This window comes from Camelus dromedarius, chromosome 17, assembly GCF_036321535.1.
Source record: "Camelus dromedarius isolate mCamDro1 chromosome 17, mCamDro1.pat, whole genome shotgun sequence".
NCBI classification, from domain to species: domain Eukaryota; kingdom Metazoa; phylum Chordata; class Mammalia; order Artiodactyla; family Camelidae; genus Camelus; species Camelus dromedarius.
In genome coordinates this window covers 15733536-15746422 of record NC_087452.1, presented here as the reverse complement: position 1 = coordinate 15746422, position 12887 = coordinate 15733536, and the positions used below count along the sequence as shown (strand labels likewise).

Here is a 12887-nt window from a genome sequence, read left to right as displayed (position 1 = left end):
GATTGTACAAGTCAGCAATCAACTCCTAGGTTACCTACTCAAGAGAAACAACACATATCCATACAAATGTTTATAGCAGCACTGTTCATGACAGCCACAACTGGAAACAATCCTAATCCATCAACTGGTTAACAGAGAAAATGTGATTCACCCGTGCAACAAAATACTACACAGCTTTATTGAAACAAGGTGGACAAACCTCCAAAACACTGTACTAAGTGAAAGAAGTCAGACACAAAAGACTACATACTGCATGATTCCACTGACATAAAGTTTATATAGAGACTAAACACAACGTTATCAGTGGTTGCCTGGAGAGCAGGGACTCACTGCAAACAGGTACAAGGGGACTCTCCGGAGGTGCTATACGTGTTCTAAAGTTGGACTATTGTCATGGCTGTACAACTGCCCAAGTTCACTAAAGCTTACTGAATTGTTTGATAGGTGAGCTGTATAGTAAATTATAATGCAATAAAGCTGTTAACTTGAACCCAATCCTCTAACTTTTTTAATATATAGAAGCCAATTTAATTTTTAAAATATTTTCACTTACTAGTCTTTATTTACTAATAGACAATAGACTCTTTGGAAACAACATATTTAGAAATTTCTAACATAGCATACATATTCCAGTCTTATCTATACAGTCAAAAAAAAAAAATTCAATGCTTTGCCGAGCTATTGTACTCCTGGGCATTTACCCTAGAGAAAGCAAACTTATGTTCAGACAAAAACCTGTACACAAACATTTACAACAGAGCTATTTGTTCACAGCCCAAAACTGTATATAACCCAAATGTCCTTCAGTGGGTGAATGTTAAAACTGTGGTATGTTCATACCACGGAATACCGCTTAGTAATAAAAAGGAATGAACTACTGATACACACAACCTGAATGGATCTCAAAGCATTTATGGATGAGTGAAAAAATTCAACTTCAAAAGATTTCATCTGTATGATTCCATTTACATAACACTCTTGAGACGACCAAATTACAGAGATGGAGAACAGATTAGTAGTTGCCAGAGAGGCTGGGGGTGGTGGACATGATTCTGGCTATAAATGAGCAGCATGAGGGATTCCTGTGATGGGACTGTTCTGTATCCTGACTGTGTGGTAGTCACACAAGCTACACATGTAATAACACTACAAAGAAGTAAATATGCATTCTCTCACATGTACCGCCATCACCATCACCACCACACGGGTCGGAGTAAAACTATAGGAATCTCAATGAAGTCTGTAGATTATATCAGTGTTAATATTCTGGATGTGTTATCAGTCATGCAAAAATGTTACCACCGGGAAAAACAGGCTAAAAAATATCTGAGATTTCTCTGTAGTATTTCTTACAACTGCATGTGAATCTATAATTATTTCAAGATATAGTTTCTTTAAGTTAAAAAAAAATCGAAGTACTATATTTGCATTACTACCTCTGTGGACTACCAATAGATCACATATTCTGAAGGCTGCATTATGTTTAAGTCTTGCAATACATTATTCTTTTTTATGGGGCAAAAACCTCCTCACCAGAAGGAATGCTGTGATCAAAATCAATCATTAACTATTGACTCTTAAACACCAGACAAAAAAGGTAAGAAAGAAATTCAGCCCTTATAACACTTCTACAGCAAACCACTTAAAACAATCTCTGGAGGTGGATTTAAAATTTTCACTGGAAACAAGAACAATCTTATCTATCAGAAAGGTATTTACTACAGCATGGTATAAGCCATGCCTCTAAAACTGTAAGACACACAAACAGGCACACTTTTTGTTAGGAATTTCAGGTTTACCAAGCAAGTTCAAGTCACTAACCAGGGTTCTTAGCACCGTGACATGTAACAAAGTGCATGTGATAGGACATCTGAGCATTCTGGTTAGTGGGAAGACTATCACAATACACAGTCATTCTGCTTCTACCTGTCTTCTGTGAGTCTGATTCCATCTTTTCCCATTATCCTCACTTTAAAAGGTCAGTAAAGCCCAGCCCCTTCAATCTGGTGATCTACTGATTACACCATCAAGTCTTCAAATGAAGGGACAGTTGCCAGGAAAAGGAGAGTTGGGAAGGTGGGAAGCCTTCCTCTCCATTTCAAAGAAAGGGGCAGCAGTAAGGTAGTCACTGGAAAAACTGTAACATTACCTGACAGTTACAATAGGAAGAAAAGCAAAATGGGCTTGTACTGTGGTCTTTTTCACATTCTGAATTACACAGGTCTAAAGACAAAAGACAGAAAAACAGGGGAAGAGACTCTGAAGGAACTAAAAGAAAGGAATGCCAAAGTTCAAATTATATCTCAGCGAAGTATGTTCAGAAGATTAAACGTTCTCAACATTCCAACACAGTTAAATACAGAAAGATTTCAAATAGCTAACAAACACATGAAACGATCTTTAACCTTCTTGATAATGGAAATGTAAATTAAAACAATGAAAAACCCTTTCCCATCCTGTAATTCCATTCTCCCTTCTCAAACGTAAATCTGATAACCCCAAGTGTTGATATTACAGACATACCTTGGAGATATCCTGGGTTCAGTTCCAGAACACAATAATAAAGTAAGTTATATAAACTTTTAGGTCTCCCAGTGCACTTAAGAGTTATGTTTGCACTATACTGTAGCTTGTTAAGTGTGCAAAAGCATTATGCCTAAAAAAATACACACCTTAATTAGAAAATACTTCATTGCAAATCTTAATATTTTTCCAATTGTGTCTTAATAGCTCTCTAAATCAGTGTCTTCTCCTGTAAAATGGAAATTGAGTAGTTCTTACCTAGCATGAGGATTAAATTATATGATAGTTTTAAAAAAATACTTTATTGCTAACAAATGCTAACCATCATCTGAGTCTTCAGTGAGTCGTAATCTTTTTGCAGTAGTGACATCACAGATCACTGATGACAGATCACCATAATAATGAAAAAGTTCATAATATTCTGAGAATTACCAAAATGTGACAGAGACACAAAACAAAATGCTGTTGGAAAAATAGATAGACTTGTTTGACATAGAACTGCCACAGACATTCCATTTGTAAAAAATACAGTAGAAACACAATAAAGCAAAGCACAACAAAACAAGGTATGTCTATACGAAGGAAAACTGGAATTCTGCTGCTGGCAAAAATCACTGTAGGGAACAATTTAATCCACAGTCAGCCCTCTGCATCTGCAGGTTTTGCATCCATGGATTCAACCAACTGTGGACTGAAATTACTGGAAACAGAAAAAAGAATTCCAGAAAGTTCCAAGAAGCAAAACTTGAATTTGCAGCCTGACAGCAACTATCTATGTAACATTTACATTGTAATTAGGTATTACAAGTAATCTAAAGATGACAAAGTATACGGGAGGACGTGTGCAGTTTATATGCAAATACCATGGCATTTTATGAGACCTGAGTATCCTTAGTTTGGTACCTGCAGAGTGTCCTAGAAACAATCCCCTGGTGATACCTACGAATGACTGTGATTCTTAATATTGAAACAGCTCATATCCTATGATTCAGCAATTCCACTTAAAGATCTCTAACCTACAGCAACTCCCATACTTATCACAAGGAGATACATAGAAGAAAAGGAGAAGCAATCCATCTTATAATAAGCTGTATTTTAGCCAATAAAATGCTACAGAACAGTTAACATGTGCAATCCAGACCTAGTATCAACATGGCTGTATCTCAAACAATGCTGAGTAAAAAAACAATATAGTACATCATTTAGGTAGATTTCCCAAACAAAGAAAACAAAAGGTTTATACTGATAACAAATTCATAAAAACATGTAATAAAAATAGGAAAATATGCACATGAATGATACACACCTGCTTCAGTAACAGTGGTGTACTCATCATTTAAATCCCTACTAAACGTTCACTATTTAAACATTTTAATTAAAACCGCCCAAGGCAAATATGGGGGATAATGTTAATATTTATTAACATTAGGTAGTGAGTACATAGATACTTTATATTACTCTTTTGTTCTTTTCTATTAGTTTGAAGGATGATTTTTTTCTTAAATTTTGAAAGGAGTTAGCATATTAAGGAAAAAAAAGATACAAATTCTCCGTATGAAGAATGAAAGAAGAGACATCACTATAAGTCTTAAAGACATTAGAAGGACATGGGAAAATTACAACTTTACCCTTAAGGTTGACTGCTGAGATAAAGTATGTGTCAAGGAACTTTTCCAAACAAGCAAAACTCAGTTAAGAAGAGATAACATAAATAGACCCACCCACATCTACTAACAAACTGATTTGTACCTTAAAAACCTTCAACAATCGAAATAACAAGACCAAAAGAAAACCCTCCAAGCCAAGACGACTTAATTGGTGAATTTTTACCAAAAATGTAAGAAAGGTAGAATTCTACACAATCTCTTCCAGAAAAAAAAAAGAGCAACAATCTTCAATTCAATGTTGTAAGGCCAGCATTAGAATACCAAAACTAGACAAAGACAACACGAGAAAACTATAGACCAATCTCTCTCAAGAATATAGATCCAAATCTCCTTAACAAATCCCTAGTACACTGAATCCAGCAATACACAAAATAATAATACGTGATACCAAATGGGATTTATACCATGAACACAAAGTTGATTCGCTACGTTAAAAATCAAAATAATTCACCATGTCAACAGATTCAACTATATCTCAATAACTGCAGTTAAAAAAAAAAAGCGTTAAAAAATTCAACATCCACACATACTTTTCAAAAAACCAGAAAACTAAGACTTCTAGTCAACATTGTACTGGGTGGTCCCGGCCTATGGAATAATGGGGAAAAACAAATATACAAAAAGCAGAAAGACTGGAAAGGACAAAATAAAACTATCTTTATTCACAGTTTACATGATTGTCTATGCAGAAAATCCCAAGATATCACCCCAAATTACTAAAATAAGTAAATGCAAAAATCAATTTTATTTCTACATACTAGCAATGAACTGGAAATTTAAATTAAAAAAGAAAAAGTACCATTTACAACAGCATCAAAAGAAATAAATCTAACAAAATACGTATGAGATCTGTATGCTGCAATCTACAAAACACTGATGAGAGAATCGAAGACTTACCTAAATGAGGGATATACATCATGTCTCTGCATTGGAAGACTCAATATTATTAAGAACTCAATTCTCCTCAAAATGATCTACAGTTGAGTTACCGCAATAAAGTAGCCACTAGCGATATAACTTTTACATTTGAATTTAATTAAAATCATAACGAAATTCAAAATTCATTTCCTCAGTCTCACTATCCGCATTTCAACTAGTCAATGATCACCTATTGTTAGTGATTACCATATACTGGACAGTGCAGATACAAAGCATTACTATCATTACAGAAAGTCCTATTGCTTTGGGGCAGTAATACTGATCTCTAGATTCAATGCAATCTCATTAAAATTTCAGCAAGTTTTGTAGAAATTGACAAGCTGATTCTAAAATTTATGTGAGAAAACAGAGGGCCTAGCAAACGCAAAACAACTTTGAATTTGAAGTACAGTTGTCCCTCGTTATCTGCAGGACACTGGTTCCAGAAACCCCATGGATACCAAGATCTGCAGATGCTCATTCTTTATACAAACGGTGTAGTGTTTGCATACAATTTATCCACATCCTCCCATATATTTTAAATCATCCCTAGAGTACTTACAATACCTAATACAAAGTAGACGCTACCCTAAGAGTGGTCAGTGAGGAGCAAGCTCCAAGTTTCGCTTTTTGGAACTGCTTAGAATTGTCTCTTCCCAAATATTTTCTATCTGCAGTTGGTTTAATCTGCGAATGCGGAACCCGCAGTTATGGCAGGCCAACTGTACCAAGCTCAAGGTCTGACATTACCTGATTTCAGGTTTTCATGATTTCAAGATTGAAAACTGACAGTATTTAAAGACGGTGTGGTATGTGCCAAAAGGACAGACACATAGATTCCACAAACAGAGTCCAGAAATATAACCACACATTTGATTTTTAACAAAGATAACACTGTAATTCAATAGAGAAAAGAAAGTCTTTCAACAAATGGAAAAAACTGGAATGTCCATATGCAAAAATTGGGAGTCTCAATCTGTATCATTCTCCATATGTAAGAATTAATTCAAAATGGATCATACACCTAATTATAAAACCCACATAAGCAAGGTAAGTACATAAGTAGGTTGAAATGGGGCTTTTCACAATTCATTAGAGATACGAAAATTAAAACTACAATGAGATACCACTACAACCTACTACACCAACTATTAAAAAAAGACAAAATGACAACTGGCAACACCAAGTACTGAAGAAGAAGCACAGGAAAAAAAAAAAAAAAAAAAAAGAAAGACATAAACACCTAAATGTAGGCTTTCTAGCTACAAAACTTCTAGAAGTAAAGATCTCAGAAAACCAGATTGTCAATGATGTGTGGCAAAGATTTCTTTAATATGACACAAAAAACTACAAAAGAAAAAATAAGGGGGAAGGCTCCAGCTCAAGTGGTAGAGCGCATGCTCAGCATCCAAGAGGTCCCAGGTTCAATCCCTGGTACCTCCTCCAAGAGGAAATCAAACGAAGAAACCTAATTACCTCCCCCTCAGAAAATACAAATAAAAGAAAAAGAAAGAATTTAAACTTCATCAAAATTAGTTAAGTCTACACTTTTAACATATATCCAAATCTAGAATAAAGAACTCTCACAATTCAGTAAGTCAAACAACCAACTTTAAAAGTGGGTAAGTATTAAAAAAAAAACAAACTTAAAAGAAAATATACAGATGGCAAATAAGGACACGAAAATATGTTCCATATCATTAGTTATTAGGGAAACACAAATTAAAACCACAATGACGGATCATTAGAAGCCTTCTATCAGCTTAAAATTGAAGGCTGACCACATCAAGGTTGGCAAAGATGTGGAGCAACTAGAACTCTCATACACTGCTTTGGGAATTTAAAATAATATAACCACTGTGAAAAACCAGTATGGCAACTTATTAAAAAGTTTCCACTCCTAGCTACCTACTCAAGAAAAGTAAAAGCATATGTCCATACAAAGATTTGTTTAGGAGCAATTTCATTTGTAATAGCCAGAAACTGGAAACTCACCAACAGGTGAAGGAATAAACAAACAGCAGAATACAGATATAATGGAATATTATTCAGCAATAAAAAGTAATAAGCATGGATGAATCTCAAAATAGGCATGCTAACTGAAAGAAAACACCCAAAAGTGGATACTGCATGACTACATTGATATAAAAGCCAAGAAAATGCAAGCTAATCTGTAATGACAAAAAGATTAGTGGTTGCCTCGGGATAGAAAGGGGCAAAAGGAATTACCAAGGGGCAAAAGAAAACTTTAAGGAGTGACAGATATAATCATCTGGTTTGTGGTGGTTTCCCAGTTTACTCTTTAACTGTGAAATTTTCTACATGCCAAATATATTTTAATAAAACTGAAAAAAATTAAACACAGATGACAAGATGTTGTGCTTTCCCCCCTGACTGCAGTAAAATACTTTCTGGTTTTTCTTGCGTAGTACAGAGGATTAAGTAACACACAGAGTTAATACAGAAATTACACGTTAGTGTACAAAATTTATACACATTTTTAGGGGGCAGGTAATTAGGTTTATTTATTTTAATGGAGGTGTTGGGGATTGAACTCAGGGCCTTGTGCATGCTAAGCAAGCTCTCCTCCACTGAGTTATACCCTCCCCCTTTACTGGTTTCTTTGTTTGTTTTTTAATATATTTTTATTGAAGTACAGTCAGTTTACAATGTTGTATCAATTTCTGGTGTACAGCACAATACTTCAGTCATGTAGGAACATATATTCATTTTCATATTCTTTTTCACCATTGGTTACTACAAGATATTGAAGATAGTTCCCTGTGCTGTACAGTATAAACTTCTTGTTTCCCTTTACTGTTAATATTTTTTAAAGTCAGGAGATCAAATCTAGTTATTTAGTACCATTTGATGACATTCTAGAAATGCCACAAATAGAACATACTTTTGTAGATCATATTTTCTTACTTGCTTATAAGATACTCTATCCTCATCCCTAGTAATTTTAATTGGCAATAGAGCCTGACATTTTAGCTGTAAATTTAGTATCAATACCATCATTACCATAACATACACAGACACAAAACACACCCTATAAATTATAACATGCATCTCTTCAGAAACAATCTGCACCACCAGAATTTCACCAAGGCATAAAGTGGTTTTCCTGCAGACTGAAGAGATCATAAATCTAGCTTGTTTATAACTTTGTGTAATTTTGGAGTCACTGTGCTATTTCTCATATTCCCTACAGTAGAGTAACCCTGCTCTTCTTATCTCCACACCAGTATCTGGTCCCAATGTTTTTATGTCCAGCACAAGAGAAGATATGAAAGGAACAAAACACAGCCAGGCTGAATTTACTCAAAGGTCAGTCATCTAGTTAGCTCTTCCTTGCTTCATGTCATCTAAAAATTTTCATGAGGCTGGACACAGGGAGAGGTGGGACTTCCTTCCCGAGTTTTGAATCCCTGAGTCTTGAAAAGCCAGAGGTAAGGAAAGAAAAGTACATCAACTTCCATTTGTCAGAAGCCTTTCTTTTAGATCAATTCCAGGGTTTGGGTTTGTCTGCTATTTGGTGTTTGTTTGTTTGTTTGTTTGGGGGGGGTGATAAAAAGGTTGACGCTAATGATTAAAACGAATTTGGGGGTTAGATGAGGAAATGCTAAGTCATACGAGACGACTGGAAACCAGCACTAGTTGTTCTGCATTCATGGCTCCTACTTTTGCTTCACCTTGTACAGCAGAAGTAGAGGCAGCCCAAAGATACTTGGTTCTCTGATTCTAAATACAGACTTCATGATCTTATCAATTTAATTCACCTTTCCCTCTATAAGTCAGACTCTTGAGCCTGGGCCCTCTGGTTACTGTTTTACAAACCTTTCAAGATAGCTCTGTTTCTAAAATCTTAAGCCAGCAAGCAGAGAACAGACTGGAATTTAGGAGGAAGGCACTCTTTAGGAGATCTCCTGAGAAGGATCAACTTTTTAAAACACACACTACTTCAGAATAATTCTATTTTGCAATCAATTGCTGTCTCACTGTAAGCAGAAAAGCAGATATAAACCTGAAAGGGGGATAATTAAGGGGCCTATCTTAAGAGTAACAATAGACTATGCAAAGAGTAAAATTAGAAACTGAAGAGAGGAAATAAACTAGGGTTGGCAGTATTTCCAAGTCATTTACCAAGGGTTTTTTTTAAATGAACATACCCATTTGCAGAGAGGGTTAACCAATATATGACACAATTATTTTTAAAAGGAAACAAGATTTTAAACAGATTAAGAGAACAGTTTACCCTCTAAAAGGTACATTTAAGAATATAAAAACAGCAGCACAGAAGACCCTACCTCTGAAGACTTAACAGTACATCACTGTGCCTGCGCATGAAAGCTTCAAATGTAGATTTGGGACAACGAACAATTACAGTACAAAATGATGATATGCTACGCTAGAGATGTGCACGAAGTGCTTCAATGATCACAGAAGAATAAAGGAAGGTTTTCCCAAAGAGGTGGCATAAGCTGGGTCTTGAAGCAGAAAGTGGCATTTCCCAAGCAGCAGTAAGACACATCCTCAGGCAGCACAGTGGCATGAAAGAACAGGTTGAGGGAACACTGAGTGACCAGAAGGTGCAAGGTAAGACGCGGTATGGATGAGCTGGTAGGCAGCACAGAACCAGACCACGGTGGACCTTGTTTTTTAACAACACAAGGCAATACCTCCTTGGGCAACGAGGGAGCAACAAAGGATTCTAAGCAGACAAGCTACATGACCTACCTGTTTTCTAAAGACATCACCTACAAGTTTCAAAGCTAATGCAATGGACCAGATGCAGGTCTGAGTTACAAGGCTTGTGATTATTTAAGTTCATACTGAAGTAAAAAATGAAATAATGAGGACCTAAACTAAGGTAGTAACAACAGAAATACAGGGGAAATCATCAACAGAATTTTGTATCTGACTGCTATGGGTGGGAGTCTAAACTGACATATACAGACTGAATGGCTGTACAGACGGTAATGCCACTTTCAGATAACACTAAACACAACTAGGAAATCCTGTGAAGGTGGAAGAACTCACTCAAGTGTAACTGTGCCATTTAAATTTGGGTTAGGAATGTAAACTCTAAGCTTCAATGCATTATCCATAAAATGGGGATATATCTATGTATACATCAGAGCCTTGAAGGCATTAAATGAGATAGTGCATGAAGTGGGCCTAACACTGCCTGCTACATGTTAAAAGCCCATTCAATGTTGGCTCTTTTCAGCATTATTACTGTACTGGGTGCAGAGCTGATGAAACCTTTGAGGCGCTGTATCCCACTGCTCTTCCTGTTACCGCTGATGAAGCTCTTTCTGGATCTGTGTTACACTTAACAGTACCGAGCTCACTCAATAAACAGTTGTTCAATAAACGCTAAGCATGAAAAATGTCCAATGTACACCTGTTCTGTTAGAAGCAAGCTTTACCTCAGGGCATGATACAAGTATTAACTATTTCACCAATACAAACTTAAAGAAAAAAAAAAAAGATGCATCAAAGTCATTCTTTTAATTAAACGACACAACAAAGACTAAGAATATCCCTAGGGCCACATTACACCGGTCTGTGCTTTACAAAACACTCCTCTTCCAAACCAGGTGTTCTGACAGGGAGCCTTATCTTAAAGATACTTCATAGGACATTAACTGAATCTAGTGTTTTGGTCAGTCCGCAATGAATTTAATTTCTTTGGGAAAATTAGGGACAAGGATTTCTTAACTCATAATGAATTTATATTAACTATAACTTAAGGAAACTATTCAGCTACACATACACTAGAGAATGCCAGAAAGTTTTAATAGATAAAGCTTTCCTATTAAGAGAATCTGATTATTTATCTACTGATATATCTTGGGGTTAGAGGGTGAGATATTACAAATACATTATTTTCTATATATTTTAAGATAAGTAATTTGACCATGATAGTTGAGTCCTTTTATTATTATAAGCTGCCAAAATTGACATAAATCGCAGTATTTCAGAATTGGAGGAAACACAGAAATCATCTAGTTCTGTGAATTTCAGGGAATTTCAAGTGTTAACTGCAACCCACAGTTTTACATTCCAACCTAGCACACAAATCTGTACACATACACTGTTTACAATATAACATTTTAAAAGCCTGTATTCACAATATAATTGCAGTGGCAGAAAAATCTGAAAAAGGAGAGAAAACTAAGGGGCAAAGGACATTCTACCTACCCCTCAATTCATCACTCCTGTCCTGAGCACTAAAATTTAATTCCTCTTATTATAAATATGCTTCAGTGATACACATCAGAACTACCTTGTCAAGATGAACTGATAGTTTACTGTCATACATTTTGTCCCAGAGTACCCAACAACAAATCAGATGTCCTGTGACTTCCTCAATTTTCTTAATTAAAGAAGAAACCATAAGTAAGGTCAGCAATGCATACAGTCAAAGCAGAACCGACATATTAGAACAGAGAGACTAAACACCCAATGATATATGCTCCATCTGACTCTGCCCAGGAGACAACTGCCTTCCACTGTACCACTGCCTTGGGAGATTCAGTCTTTCACAAACTCACTGCCTCTCACCACTGACTTCAATGGTGGCACGCAATGTTCTTCCAAAGAACTGTGTGATTTTCTGAATAAGTCAATCCATGAACAGCACTTTAGGGAACCTGATTATTACGCTGACAAAGCAGTCAGCATATGTAGCATATTCTTAACCCACTCTTATGGGTATATTTAACCAAGAGACAAAATGAGAAACTCAACTTTATAAAAGGAAACATCACAACAAGCAATATAAATCACCTATCTATACAGGCTTATGTAAACTTTTTACAATCATAGGTGATCTGATTAGGGCAGTAGCGGCAGGACATTTCTGAGCAAGGTACCTAATTCAACTGAAATATTTTCACCCTCTCTTAATTTAAATGGCCCTAAAAGAGGGTGATGTGTTCTCTCCTGAGATGGGAAAGGTGGAAAGAAAAGAATCAAAAGAACATAGTTAAAACACATTGGTACCATATTAATCTGTCCATTTAATCAAGTAAATTTCTAATTTCTTCTATTCTACTATTTGGGCATGAAATCAAATAAGTTACTTCACTTTTTTGAGCCTTAGTTTCTTCAACTGTGAAAGTTGGAATAACTACCTCAAGACTGCTCTGAGTATTGCATTGGGAAAACAGACATAAAACTGGCATGCAAAATGTGAAGTACTATGCAAATAGATACCATATTTGAGGATATCATCTTTAATTCTGGAAAACAAAGATTATCTCACATACTCCTTATATATTTATTCACTAGTAATATTATTAAGAAATCAGTCATGCCTCGAGAATGATTAGCTGTTGGGAAGGGAAACAGCTCAGTGTTAAGAGCGCACGCTTAGCGTGCACAAGGTCCTGGATTCAACCCCCAGTACCTCCATTTAAAAAAACAGTAATAAAATAACATAATTTAGAATGACTAGTTGTTTAATCCAATACTTGATCTACTGGAATAACAACATTACCAAGTTACGTATTTATTTGTTTACTGTGTGTATTCTGTGCCAGGTCTTGTGCCAAGTATGCTACATACACTCACTCATTTATCCTATGAAGTTCTTAACCATAAACGAAAACTTAAAGCACAAGTTAAAGTAACATGCCTAAGGTCATAAGGTTAGCAAATGACAGAGCTGGCGTTACTCAAAACTTAGGTCTGACACCAACGCCCTGACTCTCATCTACTACTGCTACTACTCTTCAATATGGTAGCTACCAGCCACATGTAGCTACC

The 12887-nt window shown here is 35.8% G+C and overlaps 1 protein-coding gene across 1 annotated transcript in view; it reads right to left on the bottom strand.

Moving 5' to 3' along the window:
• Positions 1 to 12887, bottom strand: part of RYBP (RING1 and YY1 binding protein) — a 70665-nt gene that overhangs the window by 43106 nt on the left and 14672 nt on the right. The window lies entirely within an intron of this gene.